Source organism: Salvia splendens, chromosome 6 (assembly GCF_004379255.2).
Source record: "Salvia splendens isolate huo1 chromosome 6, SspV2, whole genome shotgun sequence".
Taxonomy (NCBI): domain Eukaryota; kingdom Viridiplantae; phylum Streptophyta; class Magnoliopsida; order Lamiales; family Lamiaceae; genus Salvia; species Salvia splendens.
The window spans coordinates 24,655,304-24,668,820 of NC_056037.1; positions in this window are offsets into that span (position 1 = coordinate 24,655,304).

Below are 13,517 nucleotides of genomic sequence, written 5' to 3' on the forward strand. Positions count from 1 at the left end.
AGTCTTCCCCCTAGCTTCCAGCAGTTCAAGCTCAACTTGGAGATGAACAAAAGGAATTACACCTTGACAGAACTATTGACTGAACTTCAATCAGCAGAGGACCTTATGGTCCAGGCTAAGGCTGCCATGATGACTTCGGCACCTCGTTCCTCTGACTTCAAGCCTAGCAAAGGAAAAAGGAAGACACCGAACTTAGAATCGGGCAAAGTGGCTAAGTGTCACGACCGCCCATACAAGGGTACCGCAACGCGGCGATCGTGACCGACATGCATGGATAACAATTTAAAAAGAACATCTTGATTAACTTAAAGGAAGAAAACAACTTAGTTTAAAGAGTTTAAAGTTAATTTTTTTTTTTAAAAAAGACGTAAGGTAAAATACTTTTAAAAAGGACAACGGGAAAAATTAGACTTAGGAAATACATCAACTAACTAAAATTGAACAAATACTTAACTTAAATCTCGAAGAACAAAATTTTCAAAAGACAACGTAAACACTAGTTTAAAACTCATCACCACCATACATGTTCACACACAAAACATAAAGGAAAGATTAAGTCTTGAGTCATAGTTCAAGTTATAGCAGCGGAAAATACGGTTCAAGGAGAGTCAAGGACGACGCCTATGTATGACGACACAACGCATCCTAAGTACTTAAGCCAGCTCAACATCCACCGCAACATCCCGCTCAACCTGCACATAAGAAAATAATATGCAGGGCTGAGTACTTGTTGTACTCAATGGGCTCATGCCGAAAACATTTTAATAAGTTATGTCATCCATACCAGTGATCTCGAGTTTTATGTAGTAAGAAAATATCACGAGAAACACAAAAATATTCAAGTCTGGCCAGACAATTTATCTCCCCACTTTTCACATCAATCCATCAATCACAATCACAGTGCGACGAAAGTATGGCCACACTATTCGCCCACGAGACCGGCCGACTTGCATGGACGGCTCACGATCCCACCAGTGTACACAGCCCGATAGGGTTTACGGCCCTACTCGGACCCGAATTCGTTTCACAACACAGCCATATAGCCTAACGGAGTAAACTCATACGAACTAGGCATCAGGCACACAATCTCATAACAAAAACAACATGGCATGACATAACAGTTAAACCACCCTTATATCTCCACATAATATTTTTCGGAAAAGTAAAGAGGTTTGAAAAGAACGCCCACCTCGTTCTCTTAGCAATTCACAACCAAACTTAGCAACTCTCGATCCTCGAGTTCACGAATACACAACACCCTTGTCAATGACAACACAGTTAGCTTCCCACAACAACATATTACTATGCATGTCCTATCGATTCTCTCGTCGTTTTTCTCAAATTCCCGACCCAACATACGTCACAAAGATGGGAGAACACATCGTAACACATTTCAATTTATCACACGTGATCACATCATTTCAACACGTTCCTTGGACATACATGTATCATATAATACTTTTAAACATGAAAATAAGTGTCATTTTAATAGGGCAGAAAACTGGCAGAACTGCGCGACCGTATTGTAAAAATCACTATAAATTCACCCGACCTCAAAAGATGCTAAATTTTGGTCACAATACAGAGGACACATTCAAGCTCATCCATGCAAATTTTCACACCAAAATCACGTCATTTAGTCAGTCATATCACATATTAAACTCTTTGGTCGGAACATACAATTTCTGATAGTATTGCGCAGTTCATTTGAAAAATTCACCATAAATTCATCCAACGCCCAGAAAGGCTGAAAATTTACCACGACTCAGAAGACACTTCAAATTTTCATAGAGTTCAAGAATCACATCAATCGGAGGTAATTTGGTCAGTCAGACAGAAAATGAAACGTTCATGGCGAGAACTCAAGTTTCTGGCAGATTTGCGCAGTCAACTTCAAAACTTTATTAAAAATTAATTTTTGATAAAAAGGGCTGAAATTCACACGGGACACAGAAAACACCTTGAAGTTTACTCAGTAAAAATTTCATAGCAAGATTCGTTCGTTTGATGGGTCAATCACAGATCGTAAGCCACTGGTCGTGCATCACAGATTTCTGGTTCAAGTTCGAAAATAGGGTTTCCATCTTCCATCACGCAAACACCGATTTCTCATGCTCGAAAACACATAATCATGCTTACAAGTTCCTCATACATATATTTGCACGTAAACTCATATTATTCACCAAATAATCCAAACCAACAACACATGATTTCAATCAAAACACAATATCATCCAATTTCTTACGAAAACACACTTTCCCCCCGTTAAATCTTGCGATCTGTCAATCCTACAACCACTACATGCATGTAGGACTCAAGAACATGGTTCAAACGGAAAATGATGAGGAAAAGTGAGCAAATATACCTTCTTTGACAAAAATAAATCGGTAGAAGCAAAGAACGAAACGATTCTTCGGAGTCTCTTGAAGATAACTTCAACGGATTGCTAGAACAAGGGTTGGATGGAGGATTTTTTTGGAGATGGGAGAGTGGGAGGTGGAGGCGGTTTTTTTTTTGTGACTATGGTTAGGGTTTATTTGATTTTATGGCTAAGGTTTAATCCCATACTTAATTTAAATAATTAAAAAGAATATCTCCAAGTATGGAATAGGGGGTGGGCGTGTGGTATGGAAGTAGTGAAGAGAAAAATATTTAAATATTCCAATAAAATTGGAATATGATTTATATTTGGTACATTTTTTTTTGGGGAAAAGACTCCCACAAAATAGGTACAAATAAATTAATTCCCCAAGGAAAATCATAGGTACATGGGCGAAAATTCATTGGCCTTAAAGACGGAAATAGTCAAATCCTAATTAAAATAGGATAGGAAGGGATTTGACAACATACGGTTAGACTTAATTGGATTTTAAGTTCAAGAAGGGAAATTAAACAAGGCACCAATTAAATCTACAAAAGTAATTCATCCTCCTAATTAATAGGGGATTTTCGAAAATCTCCAAGGAATAAGCTAAGGGTCGAAAATCATGTAGAATAAATTAGGGATAATTTGGTTTGGATTTAATTTGGATAAATATCCCAAAACAATTAATTAAATCCAAGAAAGAAAATTTTAATTCCAACAATTTGAAGGGACCGAAAATTCCAACTAAAATGGCTAGGACAACATGCATGATCCCATTTAATTAATTTCCCATGTTGGAAAAATATAGTACATTATTCCACATAACTCACAACAATTAAAACTCGCATTGCTAACTCAACCACATATAAATTTAATTCCATAAATGATATTCCAAATTCAACAACCACATTAATGAGAACAAAAGTCGCAAATTTTCGGGGTGCTACACTTAGGGAAAGAAGATGAAAAGGGCAAATAAGAAGCCCTCGGGTAAGTTTTTCAAGTGCGGAGAAAAGGGGCATTGGAAGCCAGACTGTCCTAAAAATGGCAAGACTACAGGTATGCACCAAGGTTTAGTAGTTGAGTCATGTTTGACTTTGACATCTACTTGCACTTCGGTTATAGACACATGAGCCACTGATCATATTTGTTTTGATCCTAACTTAATGCAGGTGACAAGACGGCTACATGATGGTGAGATCGAAGTCCAGCTGGGCGACGCTACCAAAGTGGCGGCCATTGCAGTGGGAGACATTTATTTGCGTTTTAGTAGTGATAGATTTTTGATTTTGAAAAATGTTTTGTTGATACCTTCTTTTAGAAGAAATTTAATTTCAGTTTCTAAATTGGTTTTTGATGGATATTCGATTTCTTTTAATGACAACTGTGTTATTAAGAAAGATGGTTCTTATATCTGTCGTGGTATCATGGAAAACAATCTGTACACAATCACTTCTACACAATTTAATAATCGCAAATCAGAACTCAATACAACATCGAAAATTTCAAAGAAACGAAAGGAACCTTCAAGTTCAATGAATGAAACGTACTTATGGCACCTTACACTTGGTCATTCAAATGAAAGGAGGATCCATTCTCTTGTTCAAAAAGATCTTATTAAAGGTCTAGAGGAGGAACCTTTTCATAAGTGTGAGTCATGCTTAGAAGATAAGATGACCAAGAGGCCTTTTAAGGCTAAGGGCAATAGGGCCAAGGAAGTACTTGAGCTCGTTCATTCCGATGTATGTGGACCAATGTCTACGGAGGCAAGAGGTGGTTTTCGAATACCTCAGTGTCGAATTTTTGGACTACTTATCGGAGTCGGGTATTGAATCCCAACTGACTGCGCCGGGCACGCCCCAGCAGAACGGCGTGGCTGAAAGAAGGAACAAGACCTTGTTAAATATGGTTCGATCGATGATGAGTTATGCTCGTCTGCCTATTTCGTTTTGGGGACATGCCTTGCTTTCTGCAAGCCATATTTTAGACAATTTACCATCAAATTCCGTACCTACTACTCCTTATGAGTTGTGGACTGGGTGCAAGCCCAATCTAGCACATCTTAACATTTGGGGTTGCCCGGCTCATGTATTGGAAAATGATCCAACTAAGCTAGGATCAAGGACGGAGGTATGCTTGTTTATAGGATACCCCAAAGGGACGAAAGGTTATGAATTCTTTAGTCTCTGAGACAAGAAAGTCATTGTGAGTACTCACACGACATTCTTAGAGGAAGACTATGTAATGAATCATAAACCCAGCAGTGAAGTCGCTCTTGGTGATCTAACTTCTGTCACAAGTTCCATTAACCAAGAACAAGTACCAAGTGTACAAACAATTCCCGAAACTTCAACTTCTACTCAAAATGTTGTAGTGCCGCACCGCAGTGGGAGGGTCTCGCATGAGCCCGACAGATACATTGGTTTGAGAGAATCTATGTATCACTCCTCGGACAACAATGTATTAGATCCCTGGAACTTTGCGGAGGCGCAGGCAGATGTCGATCATTGCGAATGGGTGAAAGCGATGGATTCGGAACTACAATCTATGATAGATAAAGACGTCTACGATTTGTCCGTCCTACCCTAAGGCTGTACTGCCATTGGGAGCAAGTGGATATATAAGCGTAAATGTGGACCCGATGGACGAGTTAAAGTCTTTAAGGCAAGACTAGTGGCCAAGGGGTATAATCAAAAGTAAGGCATCGATTATGACGAGACCTTCTCCCCAATGGCTATGCTCAAATCGATCCGGATACTATTGTCTATTGCAGCATATATGGATTGGGATGTATGGCAGATGGACGTTAAGACTGCGTTTCTAAACGGCGGTCTTGAGGAGACCATCTACATGGAACAACCCGAAGGATATGCCATAAAGGGCAAAGAACACATGGTTTGGAAGCTTTAAAAGGTCATTTATGGCCTCAAGCAAGCATCTAGATCGTGGAACCAATGTTTCGATCAAACTGTTCGCAAGTTTGGATTCGAAAAGTGCCCAAGTGAAAGCTGCGTATATAAGAAAGTTGATAAGGGGAATGTGGTGTTCTTAGTTTTATATGTAGATGACATTCTTCTAATTGGAAACAATAAAAAGATGTTGTCATCAAACATGATTGTCGAACCAGTTCGAGATGAAGGATATGGGAGACGCGGGACACATCCTCGGGATCAAGGTTCTTCGGAATCGAGAAAAGAAGATGTTGTGCTTATCTCAAAAACCTTACATCAACACAGTACTTAGTCGTTTTAGCATGCAGGATGCCAAGAAAGGTTTCTTACCTTTTAGACACGGCATCCATTTATCTCAAGAGATGTGCCCTAAAACGCTGTCTGAGATACAAGAAATGAGAAGGATTCCATATGCTTCGGCAGTTGGAAGTCTCATGTATGCTATGCTTTGTACTAGACCTGATATTTGCTTTGCTGTTGGCATGGTGGCAAGATATCAGTCTAATCCGGGCCAAGGACATTGGACTGCCGTAAAGAACATACTCAAGTACCTTAAACAGACTAAGGACTATGCTCTAGTTTACAATGCAGTCGAGCTCTGTCCTTTGGGATATACTGACTCAGACTTTCAAGTTGATCAGGACTCGAGAAAATCTACTTCAGGATATGTGTTCACCTTAGGAGGTGGAGCCGTAATTAGGAAGAGTGTGAAGCAGAAATGCATCGCGGACTCGACCATGGAAGCCGAGTATGTGGCCGCTTCGGAGGCTGCAAAAAGGCAGTATGGTTCAAGAACTTCCTTATGGATTTTGGTGTGGTTTCGAATCTTCCCAAGAGCATCACCATTTATTGTGACAATTCTGGTGTTGTGGCAAACTCGAAAGAACCAAGAGCTCACAAAGCGAGCAAACACATAGAGCGGAATTATCATATCATTAGAGATATAGTGCAGAGAGGAGACATACAAGTGGTCAAGATTGCTTCAGAGAACAACCTGGCAGATCCTTTTACAAAGGCTTTGGCGGTGAAACCATTCAAATGCCACGTTGAAGGGATGGGAGTTCGACTCATTCAAGACCTCAACTCGCTTTCAGTATAAGTGGGAGAAATTTAGACGTGTGCACTATTTTTTTGTATACTTGAAAGCTGTTTTGAGTATAAAAGGGAGATTGTTAGGGTTTTGTATACTAGAAATCACCTTTCGAGTGATTGGATACTGTAAAACTCTACTTGTTATTTTCCAATGAATAAAACAGATTATTTTTGTCATAATGTTGTTATGTTTTACATTTAATGGTTGTTTATTGCATATTTAAATGTATAAGAACGTAACAAAATCTAAGTCTTTGTTCTAGTAGACCGGTTGTGGGTGTCGTCCACTTTAAGGTAACACGGTCAGTTCTGAACAAAGAAAAAGAAGAATTTCACAACCCAGATAGGTCTAGACTACCTATCGTGAAAGGTTGCAATGTCAGTCCGATTATTTCTAAGCCTTATTGAAATAAGATGACGTTGGTGTGGTATAGCACTGAATGGATCTAATAGCAAGGCGAGTCTTTATGCTATCTACTGAAAGACGAGGTCTTGATAATTAATTTCTTAATCAATGTACGTTAGCATTGAGCATAGGATATTAAGTATCTACTACTTTGACTTACCAAAGGTGCGGGTTTTTCGTCACCCAACGATCCAGGTATATTGGGTAGTGGCGATCATTATCTAGGGGTGCTAGGATTGCTATTACGTTGAATCGTGCGCGAGGGGAGTCTCGTTTGATAACATCCACAAGAGGAGCTCGAAACAAGGTTTTATTATTCGGAATCTAGATAGTTGGAGTTTAATTACTCCATGAATAATAAATAAGAGTCTCTTGCTAAGTCCACTCTTGAAGATTAAAATATGTTAATTAATTAAGTCCATAGCAAACAATAATTAATTAATGGATGTTTATATCTTAAGCGCGTGAAATTAAATGCAATTAAAGGAAACCCGGAATACTTGTAATTTCGGATTTGGAAGGCAGTGCAATATTACTTCTGGTGTGGCTGCTTGTAATATTCCAATATAAGCTTATATTAAATTGTGGGTTTAATTCAATTGGTAAAAAGCTAATTGGGTGAGGCCTGTTCCAAATTCTTCCTTAGATCCCTGACTGGGCCCAATATGTGACTTAATATAAATAGGAGAATAAAGGAGACAGATATTACACATTATTACTCTATCAAATTTTCGTCCCCCTCTAAGAAAGAGAGAGCTCGAAATTTTACCTCATCCGTGAGCTGAGTTCTGTCTTCGTTATTCAAGTCCTAGTACGTTGGTGAGATTTGTCCACACAAATATCAGCGTATAGTCCGAGACACCAGTCAGAAGATCCAAGGTTGAGTATTGAAGATCTTTATGTGGAGACGGAGCAAGCCAACATCGATTCTTGATTGAATCAACGAGGTAAATTGACTAATTCTGTAGTAAGCATGTTTTAGAGATTTTATATGCTAAAGCATGTTTAAATTCAAGTTATGAGCATGATACATGCGATAATTACGCGAATAGAATTTGTCTAAATAATCTGCTAAATAGATCAAATTTATGTGATCATTAAATGCTGCACGCTTCCGCTGCCAACCCCTTCAGAATCATCCCTTTATATACTGAGAAACTAACGCGCGTTGGAGAGTCCAGGAAGCCAGCGTAGTTACCACTCGTTACAGAGCCGCGCTAGCAGCAGCAGTAGCCGCTGATCAACAAACCAGCGAAGAAGAAGGAGAGCAGAACGCGCAACCTAAACCACCACCACTTGAACAAGCAGAAGCAGAGATGGCCCTCGTCGCCGACGAATCAGGAATTGGCTCTCTGCACGCTCATGACGAGAATGAGCCCACACACGCCATCGCCGTTACTCCTGGGATGCGGACTATCGCGATCAAGTCAGGAGTACTGGCCATTTTGTCCCATTTTTACGGCCTTTCAAAAGAATGTCCGTACGCCTTCCTGGAGGAGTATTGCCAATACTGTGATATCCAGCCTATACCGACTGAATCTACGCCTGAGGACTATAGGCTGAAGGCCATCCCCTTCGTCTTGAAGGGTGATGCTGGAGTATGGCTGTCGAGACTGCTAGAAGGGTCAATCAAAACATGGGCCGAGTTCCGAATGATATTCCTTGATCGCTTCTTTCCAACGTAAAAAATGAGTGCCCTCAAGCGGGAGATTACAGAAGCCAGACAGGAGTACGATGAGCCCCTTGGCCAGTATTGTGATAGATTCTAAGGGCTGCTTCAAGCATGCCCCAACCACAAGCTGGGGGAGCGGGAGATCTATTCGATCTTCTATGCTGGACTGACAGTCGATAGCAAGAATGATCTAAACCTCGCAAGCCAAAAACATCATGGAAAGGCTTATCGAGGCCAAACGCTCGTACGAGACGTCCCGTGGCCAGTACAGAAGGGGTGCGGTGCACGCAGCTGAGGCACGCAATGACGAAAAGCTGGAGGCTCAATTTGAGCAGATTGAGAAGAGGCTGGCTTTCGGAAATCGTCAAGGTCAACAAAATCAAGTACCCCGCCTAATTCTTCGTCATAAAGATGACAGAGTTAGGAGCGGAGGAGTCAACTGGAGTCCTTTTGGGAAGGCCTTTCCTATCTACAGCCAGCACAGTCATAGACGTCCGCCATGGGACGATGAATCTGGTTTTTAATGGAGAACAATTTACATTCGACATTGATAGAGCTGTGAGAAAGCCACAGGAAAGTGAAAGCATACAATCTTTGGATACTATTAGGCCATGGGAGCAAGGGTATCTAGGAAAGGAACTCTTCAAAAGACCTCCCACTGATTCCATTGAAAGGGCAATTATGGATTTCTGTAAGCCACATATCACTCAACCGGCAAAGGTCGAGAAACCACCTGACCAGGCAGACCCATTGAGAGGAATGCTGAAGGAAAATCCCTCGCCTACAAGGCAACTATTATCTTTACCTACATCGCCAGTTACCCTCAAGAGCCTGTCCAACCAGACGTACCAAAAACCAGTCAAACCAAATCCGCAAGGACAGGGAGGACAATTGAAGGAAGAACTGAGACTGGGTCAAGAGGTGGTCAAGTGGAAAGCAACAGAGATTAAACCAGACCTGTGCATGAATCCCACCAGGATAGAAGAAGGAGTGACACCCCACCGTAATTGACAACGCAGACTCGACCCCACTTTGAGAAAGGAAGAGCTCATGGTGGGGCAGAAAGAGCTACTCTTCCAGTGTCAACTCAAACTGATACCCAGGCGGCGGAATTCAAAGTGGGCGGACCCTCGTACCATGAAGGCAGTGCACACACAGGAGGCAAACATACTCCCAGGAGACCCCCCCTCCCAATTCCTCTTCCTTCGTGGTAAATAGTCATCGAGTTGAGCCCTACAGAGACAAGACCGGAGCAGGCACAGTGGAAGAAATTCCACTGATCCTGCTTAATCCAACCCAGTGAGCAGGTAAAAGGAGTGATCGGGTACTCATGGGTAGTCTGCTTGATCAAGCAACAAATTCTTAATCCATTAAACTGATCAAGTGACATCCCAGGTGAACTCGGTCAAATCTTTGGTAGTTAGTGTAAATAGTTTTTCGTGTGTTAGTTTTTAATTCTCAAAAATTAAAAGTCGGAAGTAAGGACGGAAGCTGATCAAGTGGAACTATTTGATTTTTATCTGGAATTAATTGTCCACTTGATCAGTGCAATTCGAATTTAATTGGTAGTACAGTACTTTCATTGATCAGGGCAGGTGATGAAAGGACGTGCGCAACCACTGAAAGGTGTCAAGAAGCGCCAATTGCTGCATTGGACAGAACGTCCTGGAGAGAGGAAGGAAGCGTATCAGAGAAGCTAAGCCAGCTGGCGCTCTGAAAGGACGCCCCTATACGTGAAAAGTCGCAAAGATCTGAACAGTCGCAGGGATCTCAACCGTAGAGGATCCTAATAGCCGCAATATTGGTATAAAAGTGTCACGACCACCCATACTAGGGGTACTACAAACGAGGCGATCGTGACCAAGGGACAAACATTAAGTATAACATTTAAGGATAATAATTCATAAGAAAGACTCAATTAGCTTAAAAGAATAATATTTTATTTCATCAACTGTTAAACAACAAGTTTTTAGTTTAAAGAAACTTAATGTCGAAAATTTATTATTAATTAGCAAAGATTTAGCAAACGATTTTTTTCCAAAGAAGCACTGGGGAAAATAAACATAAAAAATCCAATTAACTTCTAAAAGAAAATATTTGTTTTAGTTTACGAAAAACCATTTTAGAGTAATGAAGTAAACAACGGATTAAAGTCAAACAGAATTTGACATACTCAAAACAGTACGAAATAAATTAAGGTCTTGAGGCATAGTTCAAAAATATAGCAGCGGAAATAAGGTTTCAAAGAGAGTCAAGGATGACGCCTATGTATGAATACACAACGCATCCCAATTTCCTAGGCCGACTCAACATCCACCGCAACATCCCGCTCAACCTGCACATAGGGAAAACACATGCAGGGCTGAGTACTTGTTGTACTCAATGGGCTCATGCCGAAAACATTTTATACAGTTATGTCATCCATACCAGTGATCTCGAGTTTTATGTGTAGTTAAGAAATATCACGAGAACACAAAAATATTTCAAAGTCTGGCCAGACAATCAATCTCCCCACTTTCTCATCAATCCATCAATCACAATCATCATATCACAGTGCGACGAAAGTGTGGCCACACTATTCGCCCACGAGACCGGCCGACTAACAAGGACGACTCATTATCCCACCAGTGTACACAGCCTGATAGGGTTTGCGGCCCTACTCAGACCCGAATTCGTTTCACAACTCAGCCATATAGCCTAACGGAGCAAGCTCAGACGAACTAGGCATCAAGCAACAATTTCATAAACAAAACATCATGGCATGACATAACAATTAAACCACCCTTATAACACCACAACATATTTTTGGAAAATAAAGAGATTTGAAAAAGAAAGCCCACCTCGTTTGCTTAAACAATTCAATATCCACTTAAGGCAACCCTCGCTCCTTGTTCTCACGTACACACAATAACCCTTGCCAAACCACAATACAAATCAGCCTTCCATCAAGTCACATTATCATGTACGTCCTATCGTTCCTTTTATCATTCTCTTAAATTACCCATCCCAACATTCATCAACATAAGGAAAACATGCCATAATATTTCTCATCATGTCACACATAATCACGTCATAGGATACATTCCTAAATCGTACATGCATCATATAATTCACTCAAACTTGGCAACAAGTGATATTTCCACATAACAACAAATCTGGCAGAACTGCGCGGTTGGTTGTAAAAATCACCAAAACTCCATCCGACCTCATATGAAGCTAAAATTTGGTCACAACACAGTAGACACATTTAAGTTCATCTAGTTAAAATGTTACACCAAAATCACATCATTTGGTTAGTCAAAACAATAATGTAACTCTCTGGTCGGAACACAAAATTCTGGCAGCACTGTGCAGTTCAATTGAAAAATTCACCAAATTTTCATCCGATGTCCAATGAGGCTGAAATTTTCACACAACTCAGAAGATACTTTAATTTCATCTAGTAAAAAAAATTCACATCAGAAGGAGGCCATTTGATCGGTCAAACAGAAAACATTATCTTAAAGCTCCATATCTTCACACGTTAACGTTGTAGTATTTTTGCACATGATACACATTTAAAACATCACGAAGTTCATGCTCACGTCTTAACACTTTCGCCCATTTGACATGTACTTAGATCATCATACAAATTTTGTTCATGTCACACGTAACAATATCATGTTCGAACATACCACACGTGTTTAGATAATCATGCCAATCATGCTCACATTCAACATATGTATGTCGTCATATCATTCATACTCAAATTTCAATATGGTAATAACATCGCCCTCTCACATAATTACATGCTCATGTATACTTTTGTCCAAAACATCATCATCATATTATCGTCAATTTCATGCATCGAACTCACATGCTTGCAACAACTTAAAACATACCTCACTTTCTTTGGTTGAGCGCGATGCTTTGGATGTTGAGCCTTCGTGACACTTCTAGTCAATAAGGGTTCACTAATCTTGTAACGCCCGTACTTTTTATGGAAGATGATGCGCGTAAATCGAGGAACGGTCGAAGAAATTATATTTGGAACAACACCAAATATAAGTTGTGACGCTAGGCGTTCTTTAATTTGTGTTGAACAAGATAACAAAAGTTAATAAAGTTTTGCGAATTTTAATTATCGAAAAAAAAATGCGAGAATATAAAGTACGTATATTTATTTTTTGGGCTTCTCAAATTAAAAGTAGAGTCCGAATGATTATCTACAAAAAATGGCTTGGGCCCTAACTATTTAAGAATCTAGCCAATTAATAAATATACAAAGTTGGGCTTGCCACTATTGAGCCCAAAACAAATTAAATCAAACTGTGGGAGCAAGCCCAACACCCTCCTTCCTTCTTCCTCTTCTCGGCCGTTTCCCCTACAATAGTGACCCTCCACCTTTCAAACCTTCTATCTTCCACCATTAAATCCTACAAACCAAAGGTCACACATTAATCCACAAGCTCTTCATGTATCCCTTTCTCTAACACTTCACATTCACAACTTCAATCAAAGAAAAAAAAAGAGAGGAGCCGAGAGGGAGATTTGCCGAGAGGAAGGGGAGAATTTTTTTGGCTACCATCCTTTGTGTTTCTACAACCAAATTCAACCATTTTTGGAGGTATAATCTTTTCCTATCACCAAGCATGAGATTGTAATAGCTATGCATATATGTTTTTCACACATCCTTTACCATAACCAATTCAAATAGCAATCAACTAAAAATCAATCAAACTATCGCCGTATGTAATCAAAACCACGAAAGAACTTAACTTTATAATCATAACGGGTATTGCGGGACGTTTCAGAGTGGTTCGGGGTGTTTCCGAGGAAGAGGTAGCCAACGGCAGCGGCGAGCGACCGGTGACAGCAGCGGCTCCTCCCCGTGGCAGCAGCAACGCGGTGGCAGTAGCTCTTCTCACCCACCCCGCAGCAGCAGCTCCCCGACGGCAGCGGCAGCGTCGGATCGGCTTTGCGGCAGTAGCTCCCTGACGGCACGGCAGCGATGGCGGCGGCGAACAGAACCGGCGGCGGCCGCTGCAATGG